This window comes from Rhinatrema bivittatum, chromosome 2 (genome assembly GCF_901001135.1).
Source record: "Rhinatrema bivittatum chromosome 2, aRhiBiv1.1, whole genome shotgun sequence".
Taxonomy (NCBI): Eukaryota; Metazoa; Chordata; class Amphibia; order Gymnophiona; family Rhinatrematidae; genus Rhinatrema; species Rhinatrema bivittatum.
Genome location: NC_042616.1, coordinates 755,927,043 through 755,941,777, shown reverse-complemented (window position 1 = coordinate 755,941,777; position 14,735 = coordinate 755,927,043). Strand labels below are relative to the sequence as shown.

General features: G+C 47.4%; 1 protein-coding gene across 2 annotated transcripts in view; it reads left to right on the top strand.

Moving 5' to 3' along the window:
* The window catches only part of TAF2 (TATA-box binding protein associated factor 2), a 316,921-nt gene that overhangs the window by 127,594 nt on the left and 174,592 nt on the right, over window positions 1-14,735 (top strand). The gene's annotated exons all lie outside the window — the stretch shown is intronic.

Genomic DNA, 14,735 nt, shown 5'->3' with positions numbered 1-14,735 from the left:
GCAAGCTCTTTAGAGTACTGTCATTACATATCACACCCCCTTGGCCCTTGAAATTAAGTTTCCCCCATTAAACTATTACTGGTTTCAAATAGCCACTAGGAGCCTAATGGGGAAGTTCCAGGTTGTGTTGTTCACTAAAGACATTCTGGTTTGAATAAGCCAATTGCTAAAAGCACAGTTATGGACGTTACAAGATAAATTCAGTGTTTCTCATTTTCAATATAATCCCCTGAAGAAGCTATTAATAAGAGTGAATCATAGGCCTGTTGTCTGGGCAGTAACAATACATGAACATCTGAGTTGAACATATTTTTAATTCCCGGTATTTATCCAGATCAGTCCAGACTCCTGGGTTTTGCCTCCCTTCCAGCAGATGGAGACAGAGAAAGTTTAGCTGACACTGCCACATAACCTGGTATGCCATTTGCAGTCCCTCAGTATTTCTCTGTTTCCAGCAGATGGTAGAGGTGCAAAACCTGCAGTCTGGAAACTAGGTTTTAGAAAAAATATATATATTTAGAGAAGATTTCTTGGAAGATTTCCTCCCAGGAGGTTGGCAGATCCTGGTGGGACCATCCCTTCTGGTTCTTAGGTGGATGTGCAGGGGGTTGGGGACATTTATATAGCTTGGTCCTTCACCGCCGGAGGTAGATTTCTGGTGGGGACAGTTCCCTTTCCCCCAGGAGGACTTGTAGAGCCTGCTGCCACTCTTCTTCTGAAAGGGAAGTAGTTTTGTCTATTTCTTAAAGATTTAAAGTAAAAAAAAAAAAGAAAAATGGGGGGGGGGGGGGGGTGGGAGTTTGCTTTCTTTTTTTTTCTTTCTGCCGGTCAGCCCGGAGTGAAGGGAGTGGAGCTGAAGCCCAGCAGGGGCTCTGCTGAAGCGGCTCTTGTGGCATTGGTTAGGATCCTCTGGCGGCTGACTCCATTCGTGGTCCGAGCAGGCTTTCCCATGCCGGCTTTTGTTCTTGCTGCCTCTCCAGGGGGGGAGGACAGCTCAGGGACAACCATGGTGGCATTAGAAAGGCAGCAAGGGTCCAGGGGGCTCTTGGTGCATCGAGTGAAGCAGCGGGCCCCTTCCCGATTAGCACAGGAACAGTGGCCATTTTGTCTTCACTCGCAGCTGCTTCAGAAGCTGCAGGGGAGAGGATCTCCCTCCGCCACTGTCCCCGGCTGATTGGAGTGCCAGGGAGCCCAGGGAATTCAATCGGGTGAGGACAAGGACCTATTGGGGAAGAAGTCTGATGAATCTGCAACCTTCACATCAGATTTTGTCCTCTTGTTGCACAAGGCTTATTTGGCAGGGAAAGCCACAGGGCGGCATGGTTACAAGCAGGAGGGCCTAGTAGTTCTGCGACCCAGGAAGAGGTCTAGGGTTTCACGTGCTAGTGGTGCGACAAGGGTTCAGCGAATCCTTGGTATGTCTGCGCAGTTAAACGCTATGGATGAATTCTCTGAGGATTCGGAGGACGGAGATTTGCCAGAAGTGGACCCTCCTGAGGTGGATCCTTCTCCAGAGGGCAAGTTCCAGAAGAGGGGCTGGGACAAGCCCTGGCTGTTGAGGGGGACAATCCAAAGTTGGTTCATCTTTTCCATATTGAAGAATTGGGGCCCCTGATCCCCTGTGTCCTAAAGGAGCTGGTGATAAAGGTTCTGCGAGAGAAATCCGATCAGGAAGAGGTGGATCTGGTCATGGATGGCTTAAGAGGTCCAGCGAAGGCTTTAATTTTCAACAAGTCAGTTAAGAAGTTAGTAGTCCAGGGAGTGGAATACTCCGGGACTGGTTTGAAGGTTTGTAGAGCATTGGACAAATTATATCCTTTGCCAGAGGACATGCTTGAGCAGTTGAGTGTTTCAAAATTGGAACAATGCGGTTACTAAGAAGACAACCATTATAGTGGCCGGTTCTGCAGCGCTGAAGGATATGCAGGATAGGAAGCTGGAAGTCCATCTCAAGAAGATTTTTTAGGTCACTGCCCTAAACATATATGCTGCGGTGTGCAGCAGCTTTATGCTTCGGGCTGAGTTGCAATGAGTGCAGCAATATCAGGCAGAAAAAAGCAGTGTCTACATCACAGTTAAAGCAGGCGGAGCGGCTAGAGGCTGTGATGCAGCCTTCTGCATCGATGCATTATATGACCTCATTAGAACTTCTTGTAGAATGATGATGTCAGTGGTCTCGGCCAGACAACGTCTTTGGTTTACGAAATTTGTCGGCGAATGTTTCATCCAAGTCTCTGTTAGGAGGCAGCAGTCCTGGAACCAGTCCTTTTGAGGTTGAAAGCCAAACAGAGATGGTTCTGGCCAGGGTACTGGTGGAGCCAAGTCTGCCCAATGAAGCGAGACCGGTTCACTCCTCAGCTCCGGTTATAGGGGGTTGGTTGACACTTTTTTACGAGGAGTGGGTCAAGATCACGTCGGAGCAGTGGGTCTTAAGCGTGATAAGACAAGGTTACACTTTAGAATTTGTTCGTCCATTAAAGAACTTGTTCATGGAGGTCACGTGATGCAGTGCAGGGGAAAGCCGTGATTTTTTCCCTCGCAGCGCCGACCCTCCTGCATCCAGCCTCATCCACGGCTAATTGGGCTTAAACCCACTACAGGACCTTGGGGAACCTGTCCTGACTGTCCGCCAACCCAGACGAGCGCCATGGCGGCCCGTTTGAAGCAAAAAGATAAGGAAAAAGAGAAGCCGCGCGGCTCCGAGGTACAAATCAACATGGCGCCGGCCACCCCGCCCCCACCGACAAAGGCGGCGATCACTGAGATTAAGACCGCGATATCGGAACTGTTGGGTCCGGAGCTGAAGGGTATCTCCACTAAGCTTACCGAGCTAGCCGCGGCGTTTGCGGGCTGCGAGGCCCGCTTTTCGACGCTTGAGCAGCGGGTCTCCGATCTGCAGGACGGCGCGCAAAACGTGGAGGCTGAGGTGACGGCCCTAAAGCTGGTGGTGGCGAAGCAAGCAGACCGTCTATAAGACCTAGAAAACCGGTCTCGCCGGTCAAATCTGCGCTTCCTGGGCCTCCCGGAGTCTATCCCTGATCGGGAGCTTGTGACATTTTTGGAAGGCTGGCTCACCAAGGAATTGGGCCTTACAACAGCGCACGGGCCCCTGCGAGTCGAGAGGGCACACCGGCTGGGCCAAAGTAAAGAGTCGGATCCCAGACCGCGCATCATTATAGCAAAGATTTTCAATTTTGTGCACAAAGGGGAAATTTTGCAGGCGACTCGGGCGGGTAAAACGCTGATGTATGACAGTAAAAAGATAATGGTGTTTCAAGATTTTTCAACTGCCCTCTCTGCGAAGCGCCGCGTTTTAGCCCCGGTCTGCTCCCAGCTCATCAATTTGGGATACCGAGCCACATTGATATGTCCGGCTCGGCTACGGGTGGTTACCCGCGAAGGTGTCCGGTGGTTCACCGAGCTCACGGAGGCACAGGAGTTCGTGCGTACATCGGCCTCCAGGAATCTTCAGAGCTCCCCTAGCGCCAGTGAGGATCCAGATTGAGAGCAGCGGAGTGGCTGGACATCACTGTTTGGAGACCTGGCTGGCTAAATTTGGAGTTTCTCCCTTCTTTTCTTGGGAGTTTCTCCCTTCTTTTCTTGGGAGTTTCTTCCTTCTACTGCAGCAGTTCTCAGTGCTGGGCTGGGCCGAGGTTTGTTTTTTTTCTGTGCCCGGGACTTTGTTACAGCGGTTCCTGTTATTGGACTTCTCTAAAGTTTATCAGTTTTTCCATCTTATACTAAGACTATGTGTGTGTCAATGCGTGGACTTCCCAAGGTCCATATTCGCTTATACGTGGAGTGGATGAGGCTGGAATGCGTCGGGTGGGGGGGGGGTGGGTGTTTGTATGCATGGTGGTGACTTCTTGTACTGTACGAATGTTGGGGTGGGTAGGTAACGGGAACAGGGGGGGGGAAGGGGGGCAGGGAGGGGGATATGGGGAATTTCATTTCGGGTTGGGTGTGGGTACCATGCACGTAGTTCGGGAGGTCAAATACTGTCCTACTCTGGGATTGCTCTTACAGGGAGGTTTTAGCTGGGAGAACCTTCCTATTTCTGTCCTATGTCTACTCATTGCAATGTTTGTCCTCTTCTTAGGTCATGTCAGTTAGTGGACTAAGGTTTATATCCTGGAATGTCTGTGGTATAAATTCGCCTATCAAAAGGTCAAAAATATTGAATCATCTTAAGAAAAAACAGGTGGACGTGGCATTCCTCCAAGAGACTCACCTGACAGATGTAGAACATTCCAAACTCCGCAGAGGTTGGGTGGGGGATGTGTATTATGCCTCAGCCTCATCTAAATCCGCAGGGGTAGCCATACTTTTTGGTAAACATGTGTCCTTCACCATACTGCGGGAGTTGAAGGATCCGCAGGGTCGCTATCTGATCTTAGTTGTAAAATTTTCACTGTTTCAATAATACTTTGTAACGCTTATGCTCCAAATAATGATACGGTAGGCTACCTACGGGCCCTGCAGGGTCTGCTGCTGCCCTATCTTGATGACTTTATTATCCTGGGAGGAGATTTCAATGCGATCCGAGATTTGCACCTAGATAAATCCACTAGTGGCCCAAGGGATCGGGTTGTTAGCTCTGGTTTAGCACAGCTTGAGCAGTCGGTACATCTTCTTGATGCGTGGCGGATCTTACACCCGAGTGAGAGAGACTTCACTCACGTGTCTCGTGCCCACGCGACGTGGTCGCGTTTGGATTATTTCTTTATTAGTGATAAATACTTCACAAAGGTCAATGATGCTTGTATTGGCGATATTCTTATCTCCGATCATGCTCCCATTTGGTTGGATGTGCAGGTCTCCCCTTCTGCTCCTACTCCACGGCAGTGGCGGTATCCCTATTTTTTGGCTGATGATATTCCCTTCCAAGAATATTTACGGTTAAGATGGCAGGATTATGCGACTCTTAATGAGGAACATAAATCTAACCCTGTACTTTTCTGGTACACTGCTAAGGCGGTGATACGTGGAGATATTATCTCATATGTTGCCCGTCGACGGAAAGCACTTGATGCGGGTCTCCTAACTTTAAGCGCTCAGTTGCAGAAGCTTAAACGGCGTCTAGCTCGTACTAATCTCCCGAAGGACAGGGCGGCCCATCGGGTATTACAAGGGAAAATTAACACTTTACTTCACCAAAGAGAAAAGAAGAGTCTGCTCTATTATCAATATCGGATGCATCGATATAGTAATAAGTCGGGCAGGTTGCTTCATAACTTAGTGAAGGCGTCTCGCTCATCCAAGCACATTCCTGTAATCCGTTCGGACACAGGAGACCTGCATACGGATACTAAAGCAATTCTCGCACAGTTTCAGACATTTTTCTCTCGCCTTTATACTAAGGGGGATTGGCAACCTGATGTCTGTGCTCAATTCTGTGCAAAGCTAGATTTACCAGCTCTTACAGTGGCACAAAGGGAGAAGCTGAATCTGCCCCTTGAGCAGGAAGAAGTTCATAAGGCTATTCAGCAGTCCAAGCGATTTAAAGCGCCAGGGCCGGATGGGTTCACTGCTGAGTTTTATAGAAGCCTGGTGGATCTGGTTAGCCCAGTCCTGGCTCAGACGTTTACCACCCTGGTCGCTCAGGGGCAATATCCCCACCATGTTAATCAGGCCCATATCACACTCATAGCCAAACCGGGAAAGGATGCCACTTCAGTGGCCTCCTACAGGCCTATCTCGCTCCTCAATGTTGACCAGAAGCTATTGGCCAAAATTCTAGCCGACCGTTTGGCGGAGGTGCTTCCCTCCTTGATTGGGGAAAATCAGGTGGGCTTTGTACGGAAGCGCTATGCTTTAACTACTATTAGAAAGATCCTGGCGGCTATGGAAATGAGTCAGATGATGGATGAGCAGTATCTTCTGGTCAATTTTGATGCGGACAAAGCCTTTGATCGTGTAGAGTGGGGTTATCTCTTCTATATTCTGCAGGAGTTGGGATTTGATGGCTGGTTCCTAGATGCACTTCGCTTATTATATCATGAGCCCACTGCTGTTATCGTAGTTAATAATGCTCACTCAGAGGTGTTTTCTATAACCCGTGGTACCAGACAGGGGTGCCCCCTGTCACCATTGCTCTTTCTTCTACAGTTAGAGCCTCTATTACTGTCAATTCTCGACATGGGGCAGATACGGGGTATTCGCATGCACCATGAAATTTTTAAATATGTTGCTTTTGCTGATGATGTGATGCTCTTTTTGTCTAGGCCCCAGTGCTCTTTGCCTCCACTAATGAAGCTTTTTGCAGAGTTTGGCTGCTTTGCGGGACTTCGCCTTTATCCTACTAAGTCTGAGGCATTGGCCTTTCCGGCTACCCTTAGAGAGAGCTGGCAGGGTGATTTTCCTTTAAAGTGGGCTGATGGCTCCCTCCGCTATTTGGGGGTGATCCTTACTTCCCCTCTCACTAGCCTTTACGTGGCTAATGTTAAGCCTTTACTTCAAGTGACCCTGGATAAACTCCACACTTGGCATGCCTTGCCTCTCTCCCTCTGTGGCCGTCTCAATTTATTCAAGATGGTGCTCTTGCCAAAATGGCTATTCCTTTTACAAAACTTGCCTCTTTTGCTTAGTCGTCAGGATCTTAGATCCATTGACAAAGCCCTACGTGTTTTTTTATGGAGGGGAGGTAAGGCGCGCATTTCGTTGGTGGATCTTAGATAGCGCTGGGGAGAGGGGGGATTGGGAGTCCCGGACTTGCGACTCTACAACCTGGCATGCAATCTCCGTATTCTACGGGATTGGATGTTACATCAATCTTCCTCTGTTCACATAACAGCGGAGTCGGCCTTGGTGGTGCCTTTTGCCCTTTCTTATGTTGTTCAAGCTCCCGCCCGGGAACTCCCTTCCGTGTTACTTCATTCTTCAGTTGTTACCCCGATTAGAGCTACATGGCGGCTGGTCACCCAGTTCCTACGGATGCCTCGGTTGTGTGTGCCCCTGCTGCCTATCCAGGGGAATGGCGCCTTTCTCCCGGGCTCCCAGACCAGGGGGTTTCAATACTGGCGGGCACAGGACCTCACTCGCCTGGGCCAAGTTATAAATGACGATGGTCAGTTGCTTTCATTTTCTGACCTGCGATCTCGGTTTGGGTTGAATGTTTCCCACGTCTTCCCGTACCTCCAACTTAAGCATTACTTTCAGTCCCTACCGATGTACCCTGGCCCGGTGGAGGTCCTTACCTCCTTAGACAAGGTATTGAGGTTTAACGTCCAGAGGGGCCCCACGGTATCCCAGTATTACAAGAGTTTAAAGGGTGTCACGAGAACTGAACCATATGCATTATTGCTTGAACGCTGGAATAAAGATGGGATATTTGCTCTCACAATCCCCATATTAAAAGCAAGCTTTGGACGAATTAATCACATTACTATTAATATGTATTACAGAGAGATGCATTATAAGTTTCTGCGAAGGGCTTATATTTCCACCCAATTGGCTCATCGCTTGGGGCTGGTCCAGAGTGAAATTTGCGGTAAATGTCATGGAGCAATTGGGCATCTCTCTCACTCTTTTTGGGCTTGTCCTAAAGTCCGCCGATTCTGGGGACGGGTCGCATCATATTTAATGGATCTTTTGGGGGTTAAGTTGCCTATAACGCCACTGCTGTTCCTTTTTGGTCATTTCCCACGCATTTCCTTGAAGCAGGGTCCCCGTTATTTCATACACAAGGCTTGCTTGGTGGGGAAGAAGGTTATTTTATTGTACTGGCGGGATCCGGGTCCCCCCTCTTTTTGGACTTGGCGCAACCATTTGCATCACTTGTTACGAATGGAGGAACTGGGCTCCCGAGTGGATCCTCGCTCCCGTAGGAGATTCTTACTGATTTGGGACCCATATTTGCAATCACTATCTCCCCAGTCACGAAGTTTGGTTATCAACGATTGCTGAGGTTGCCGTGGAATCCACCTCTTGAAGATTCATCCTGGCCTTTGGACGTACCGCAGGAGATATACGTGCATGGACTCTGCCTTTGGACATTTATCCTTCATGGGGGGGAGGGTGGGCAGGTTGGGGGGGGTAGGGGTGTTGTTGTTTGTACGCTGTGGAGCAGATGTTATTACGAGGTCTGTGTGGAGGTCAGTGTACCACCTCTCCAGACCGACATCTTGGTTGTATACTTTGACTGTGTTGATTGCATAATAATAATAAAAACCGTTTGACACTAAAGAACTTGTTCATGGTCTCCCCTTGCTCTTCCGTGACCAAAAGGTGAGTGGTACAAGAAACCATCAGCCACCTATAGATGCTGGGGGCCATTGTTCCCATCTCCCTAGAAGAGTGAGGGACAGGAAGGTATTCCATTTATTTTGTGGTTCCAAAAAAGGAGGGAACCTTCCGTCCAGTTTTGGACTTAAAGAAAGTAAACGTGGGTCTCAAAGTTCCTTGTTTTCAGATGGAGATCTTTTGCTTGGTCATTGCAACACAGTGCACAAGGAGAGTTCTTGGCTTCCCTGGATTTTACCAAGGCATTCTTGCAAATAGCGATCCAGCCAGACCATCAGACGTTCCTTCAGTTCATGTTCCTTGGGTCGCATTTTCAATTTTGCACCCTTCTGTTCGATTAGTGACAGCTCTGAGGACCTTCACCAAGGTGATGGTTGTGGTGGAGGCGGCTCTCAGGAAGTAAGGCATTCTAGTTCACACATATTTGGACGATTGGCTCATTCGAGGAAAGATATAGGACCTTTGCAGGCAGGCAGTGGCATTGGTGCTGTAGCGATTGAGATCCTTGGGTTGGATAGTAAATCCTGTCAAAGAATCATCTTACCCCTTCTCAAGTGTTGGAGTTTTTGGGGGCTTGTTTCGATACCAAGGTGGGGAAGGTGTTTCTCACCAGGGAACACATTTGCAAATTGTAGAAGCAAATCCACAGTTTGTTAGAGAACGCAATGCCTAAAGTCTGGGATTACTTGCAAGTTCTCGGTTCCATGGCTTCCACTTTGGAGCTGGTTCCTTGAGGTTTGCTCATATTTGGCCCCTGCAGTAACATAGCAATTCACATAGGAAGTGGTTGAATCTGTTATGAAAAATGTGAAGACACAAATTCACTTGAATTCTCCCCCAGGAAAAAGCCACAAATCTCTAGATAACTTTGGCAAGAAAGTTTTTCAAAGTGCCATGCTTTGTGTTCACATATTTATTCACCAATTCTACATGGTACAGTATATCCATGACTGCATTCAGAAATTGAAGCCTTTCCTACATGCTACTAAAGAAAGCAACTATTATCCCAGATCGCTTCTAAATGTAGAAGAGGACATCTGCCACCTACTTCAATCATTCTACGAAGCCTTTGATTCTATTTCACGTACCTTCTCAGCCTCCATTGGAGCTAGATGTATGGCATGGCATGACTTCGAGCTGGCAACCTCTGAAAGGACATCCATGAGAAACTGGAGGACATTCCATGCATGGGAGACAATCCTTTTGGCGAAAACTCTGGGAGACAGTTGCAATGATAAAGACCCAGAATGTGGCAGTGCAATATCTCTTGACAACTCCTGAACAGCCTTCTGCATCGAGATGTCAGTTCTACTGCTCCAGCCCAGCGTCAGCAGCCATTTGCAGATAGACCTTGACAAAGAGAGCTCTGTCAGCCAAAAACCACATAATAGGCCCTTGTTTGGCCTGGGCCTAGTTTTTGATCCCTTCGAACAATCCGTTCCCCATTCTCCCAGTAGGTGAAAGAATCCAACATTTTGTGGAGGAGTGACATAAGATCACTAAAGACTATGTCCTCCAAACTGTGCAATCTGGGTACTGGATGTGTTTCTCCTAGCCACCATCCCTTGTTCGGCATTACATCAAGATCCACCTCATTTGCTACAGCTTTATCTGAAAGTCCAATTGTTTCTCTAACAAGTGATAGAATTAGTCCCTGTGTCGCAACATGCAAAGGGTTTCTATTCCCAATATTTCCATGTCCTCAAGAAAACAGGAAGATTGAAGCCTATTCTGGATTTGTCATCTGATGAAGCGTATACTGTTAATGCACTTTGACACTCCTGGGACAGTTTTTAAAGGACCACAATGACCCTAAAGACCCTCCCCCTCCTCACCCACTGCCTCTAGAGGCAGCCTTCAAGTGATTAAAGTATTAAAAATAAACTTAAAAATCATTTGGCGACAATGCATCCCTCACCTAAAACCCCTAAAAAAAAAAAAAAAAAGGTCCCCTCCTGATGGAAATACCAGCCCTCTTCCTGACCAGTTCTAGCCCATCCACCTCCCTTCAGGCATATCTGGAGATCTAGTGGAGTCCAGAGCATCCCCTAGACTCTGGGCCAGCAGCCCGGTCAGACCAAAATCCCGCCAGCTGTCCATCATACTAGTTATGCCTCTATCACATGATAGGGACTTACCTAACATGAAAGCCGGTGCCACAGCTTTGGAAGCTCCCATGGTATTTTTCACCTCCATGGAAAAGTACCATGGATTAGTATATGACCCCCTACATTTGTATCTGAGGCAGTGGAAGATGAAGTAACCTGCCCAAGGTCACAAGGAGTATCAGCAGGATTAGAACTCTGGGTTCCCTGGTTCTCAGCTCCCTGCTCTAACCATCCAAGAACTGTTGAAGTTGCATAACAACCACAGTTGCAATCCATTTACCAAGAAATGACATTAGCTATTGGTCTGTAATTATCTGTTGTTTTCTTTTTTTTCTAAATCTAAAGTCTGTTTCTTCTTGAGACAATGCTGAATGAGACAGGCTGGGCTAGAATCTCTCTGGTGCTGGGTGCCTATGCCAGCATCATTCTGGTGCTGGGCGACTGTGCTGTCATCTCTCTGAGACTGGGCTGCTGGATCAGAGACTCTCAGGTACTGGGCCGCTGGATCATAGACTCTCGGGTACTGGGCCGCTGGATCACAGAGTCTCGGGAACTAGGCCGTGGGATCTAAGAGTCTCTTTGGTGCTGGATTCTGATTATTCTGATGCTGAAGTACAGGAACAGAGCCTCTATAGAGCTGAAGTATTGGACTGGAATTATCCTGGCACAGACATATTTTATCAGAGTCTCTCGGGCACCGGATGGCTGGGCCAGTCTCTTAGGCGTTAGGAGGCAGGGCCAGAATCTCCCTGGTGCTGGGCTGCAGGAATGGCATCTCCCTGGCGCTGGGCTGCAGGAATGGTATCTCTCTGGCGCTGGGCTGCAGGAATGGCATCTCCCTGGTGCTGGGCTGCAAGAATGGCATCTCCCTGGTGCTAGGCTGCAGGAATGGCATCTCCCTGGCACTGGGCTGCTGGGACAGTATCTCCTGGTGCTGGGCTACAGGAACAGGCTCCTTATGGAGCAGAGCTGTTTGAGCAGGCTCCTTTTGGAGTGGAGCGGATAGAGCAGGCTCCTTGTGGAGCAACACAGATGGAGTGGACATCTCTTGGAGTGGAGTTGCAGAACGGGCTCCTCCTGAAGTGGATCAGATGAACCTGGCTCCTGGAGCTGAAGCATAGTAGAGACTGGTAGAGCTTATAGTGGGTTATTATCAATACTGTTCCCATAGGCTGGAAAGACAACATAGAATAATCAGAATGATTCAAAGGTGTTATCACATCTCTCAATGACTGAACAGAGGGACTGGATTTCTCTGGAGAGAGAACTGCAGATGTTGAGGGAACAACAGTCTAGAAGGGATTCAGTGGAGCTAGATTAGAATTAGCTTCTGAGCCTTATTCAACCAGGAGGGATCCTGAAAAGACAGGTGTGAGGAAGGTACACACTGCTCTCCTGGGAGTCAGCACTGACCTCCTTAAATATTTGCTGCAGGTAGCTGATTGAAACTGGATTCCAGTGACTGAATAAACTATCTCTTCCTGCTTTAAAACCCATGCCATCTGACACAGGGGCAGAAGAACCAAAGGGGATTGCTGCATATTGAAGCAGAGTTTGCCCTTACAGATAAAGAGTTTAAATTACTCTGGCAAATTGTGGCTATATAAGCTGATTTTCAAGGAGGCTGTGCTGGGTATTTTTCGAGATGCAGATCTCATGCTTCAGAGTTTGGATTAGTAGCCTGGATGTTAACTTGGGTGTATTACAACTAAGGCAGGCCTCTGTATATACAGGGTTCACCATTTTGTACCCCACACACCTCCACTAGACTGGGTTAAGAGAACCACACTTAGTACATGTAAGGAATTTTGGTGGGTTCCAACATTGGCACTGGTTATAAAAATAAGTAATGGTACAAAAATGTTTTCTTTGCTCACCAGGCTGGCAGGGAGTCCTGCACCAACTCTTGTGGGGTGGGTTGGCTTCTTCATTCTGTCATGGTCAGGTAAGCTGGAATCCGGGATTACCCCCACAGAAGTGGCACTGGACTGCAAGGCGGGACTAGGGCTGGTCTTCTGCCTAGCCAGCCCCCTCCCCCGCAGGTTGAACCCTTGGATTCTAGGGGCTGGTAGGATGTTCCTCTTGGTGATACAGGCACAGGCTGGGGGATAGATACAGACACCAGTTGAGGGCTGAATACAGGCTCCAGCTAGGAGCTGGAGCTAGGTAGCGGCAGGGCTGGAGACAAGGCTGGAGTCAGGGGCAGGCTTGAACCAGAGACAAAGGCAAGACCTGGGAACATATACAAGGGACTGGACTGGACAGATAACAGAAGTCAAGAAAGCTCAAAAAAGGTACAAAGCTGGCTAGGCAAACCTAGAAGGCCTGAAGGCTGCAAGGTAGGACAGGAAAGCCCAATAGGGTACTGAGTATGGAAGGTGAGCCTGAAAGGCCGCAGAGCAAAGTCAGAAGACATGGAAGGGTCCAAAGCAAGGCAGTAGACCAGGGTAGGCTGCAAGGCAGAATAGCAAGACAAGGATGGCCAGGTCAAGGAGCCAAGGTGACTCAACAAAGAGGCACCTAGGGAATGGACAGTCTGGGTTAAATAGAGCTGAAACTGCTGTATCTGATGATCAGCAAGGAAGTGGCAAGGACAGCTATGAGTGAAACTCGATGATGACCTCTGCTGGCAGGGAGGCTGATAGTAGGTAAACCCTGACACGGAGAAAACTGCTTAGTAGGTGGAACAATGACAAACAGCACAATTACAAAAAAACATAAATACAAAAAAAAAGATGTTAAAATACAATGAAGCCTAAAACCACACGTCATAATATAAAAATTATAAACATTTTCAGGCTACCATAGACATAAGCATCTTAGTATGAGATCAAGTATCGACATAGGCTTCTTGGAACAGGAAAGCCTTTTAATTGTTTGCGAAACACAATTGCACTTTAAAAATATGACAAAGCATTCCAGAGAACAGAGTCAATCAAGTAAAAAGCTTAACGATGAATTGCAGCCAAACAAGCAGCCTTTACAGAGGGAACAATCAATAGACATTTCCTCAAGTACTGTAAATTATGAGAAGGATTATAAAAATTCAGTTACTTAGCCAGATAGGTGGGACCATCCTATTTTATTGATTTAAATGTTAAAGTTAAAATTATTCCCCAAAAAGAAGTGCACACACTTTGTCAGCAATATTAATACTTCAAAAACTAGAAAGACAAAGTTCCAACCAAAATATAATAAGACATAAATTATATGTGATTAGTGTGAGGCACCAACAAGCCTGTGACACTCATGGTCTTGTATAAACACGGCCAGACTTCTCAGTCATATACCTCTTGCATTCCTTCAAATTTTTCTGTGTTTTGCAAAAAGTGTCGCCCAGAAAGGTTCAATTTTGGGGCATAACCACCATATGTGGAAATAGGAGCCTTTTCCTCCACATTGGCGCCAGCAACTGTCATCAATCTGGGGATAGAATTTGTGGAGCCTATCGGGCGTGAGATGCCATCTATAGATCATCTTATAGCAATTCTCTTGCATGACTGCTGATATGGAGCATGTCCGGGCCATCCGCAAAGCAGCTTGCCAGCTACTAGCATCCAGTCTTTCATGTAGATCGGCTTCCCAATTACCTCTATATATACAGTGGTCTCTCCCTAGTGGAAAAAATAACTGATATAGTTTAGATATGGAACCAGTAATAAAATCACTAGTTAAGCAGTAAGATTCAACCAGCGATCGCCCAGTACGTAAATGTTTATCAGTCTGTAGTGAACGTATAAAATGAGCAACCTGAGCATAAGCCAGGAATTCACAATATGTGAGATGATATTTAGTAGTTAACTTGTCCCTAGAAATAAGCAATCCCTGGGATATTAGGTGGCCAATAGTCGTAATTCCCCTGTCCCTCCAATATTTAAATTGTGTGTTTTGATATCCACTGGGAAAGTGCATATTATGAAATAAAGACATTTGGTAAAAATACTTGTGAGTGCCTACCAATTTCTTTCTTGTTTGAGCCCATATACGCAATGTGATAGCCAACGACCAGTGGATATGTTTCACCGGGCGCCAGGTGTTCCGAGGTTGCCAGGGCATTGCAGCTATCACCATCGGGCCCACTATTGCTTGTTCAATCTGTGCCCACTGCTTAGGGAACCTGGTTCTATTGATGTCCAACAAGGCCCGTAGCTGAGAGGCAGCATAATACCACATTAAGTTCAGAACTCCCAAACCTCCCTGCCTTTTAGGCAAATATAGTATATCTCTGGAGATTCGAGGGGGTCGTCGTCTCCAAATAAAATCAAATATTTTTTTCTGCCAGTTACGCAATATTGGTTTCGGGAGATATACTGGTAATGATGCAAATAAGTAAAGGAACTTCGGCAACACTGTCATTTTGACAATAGCTACTCTGCCTAACCAGGA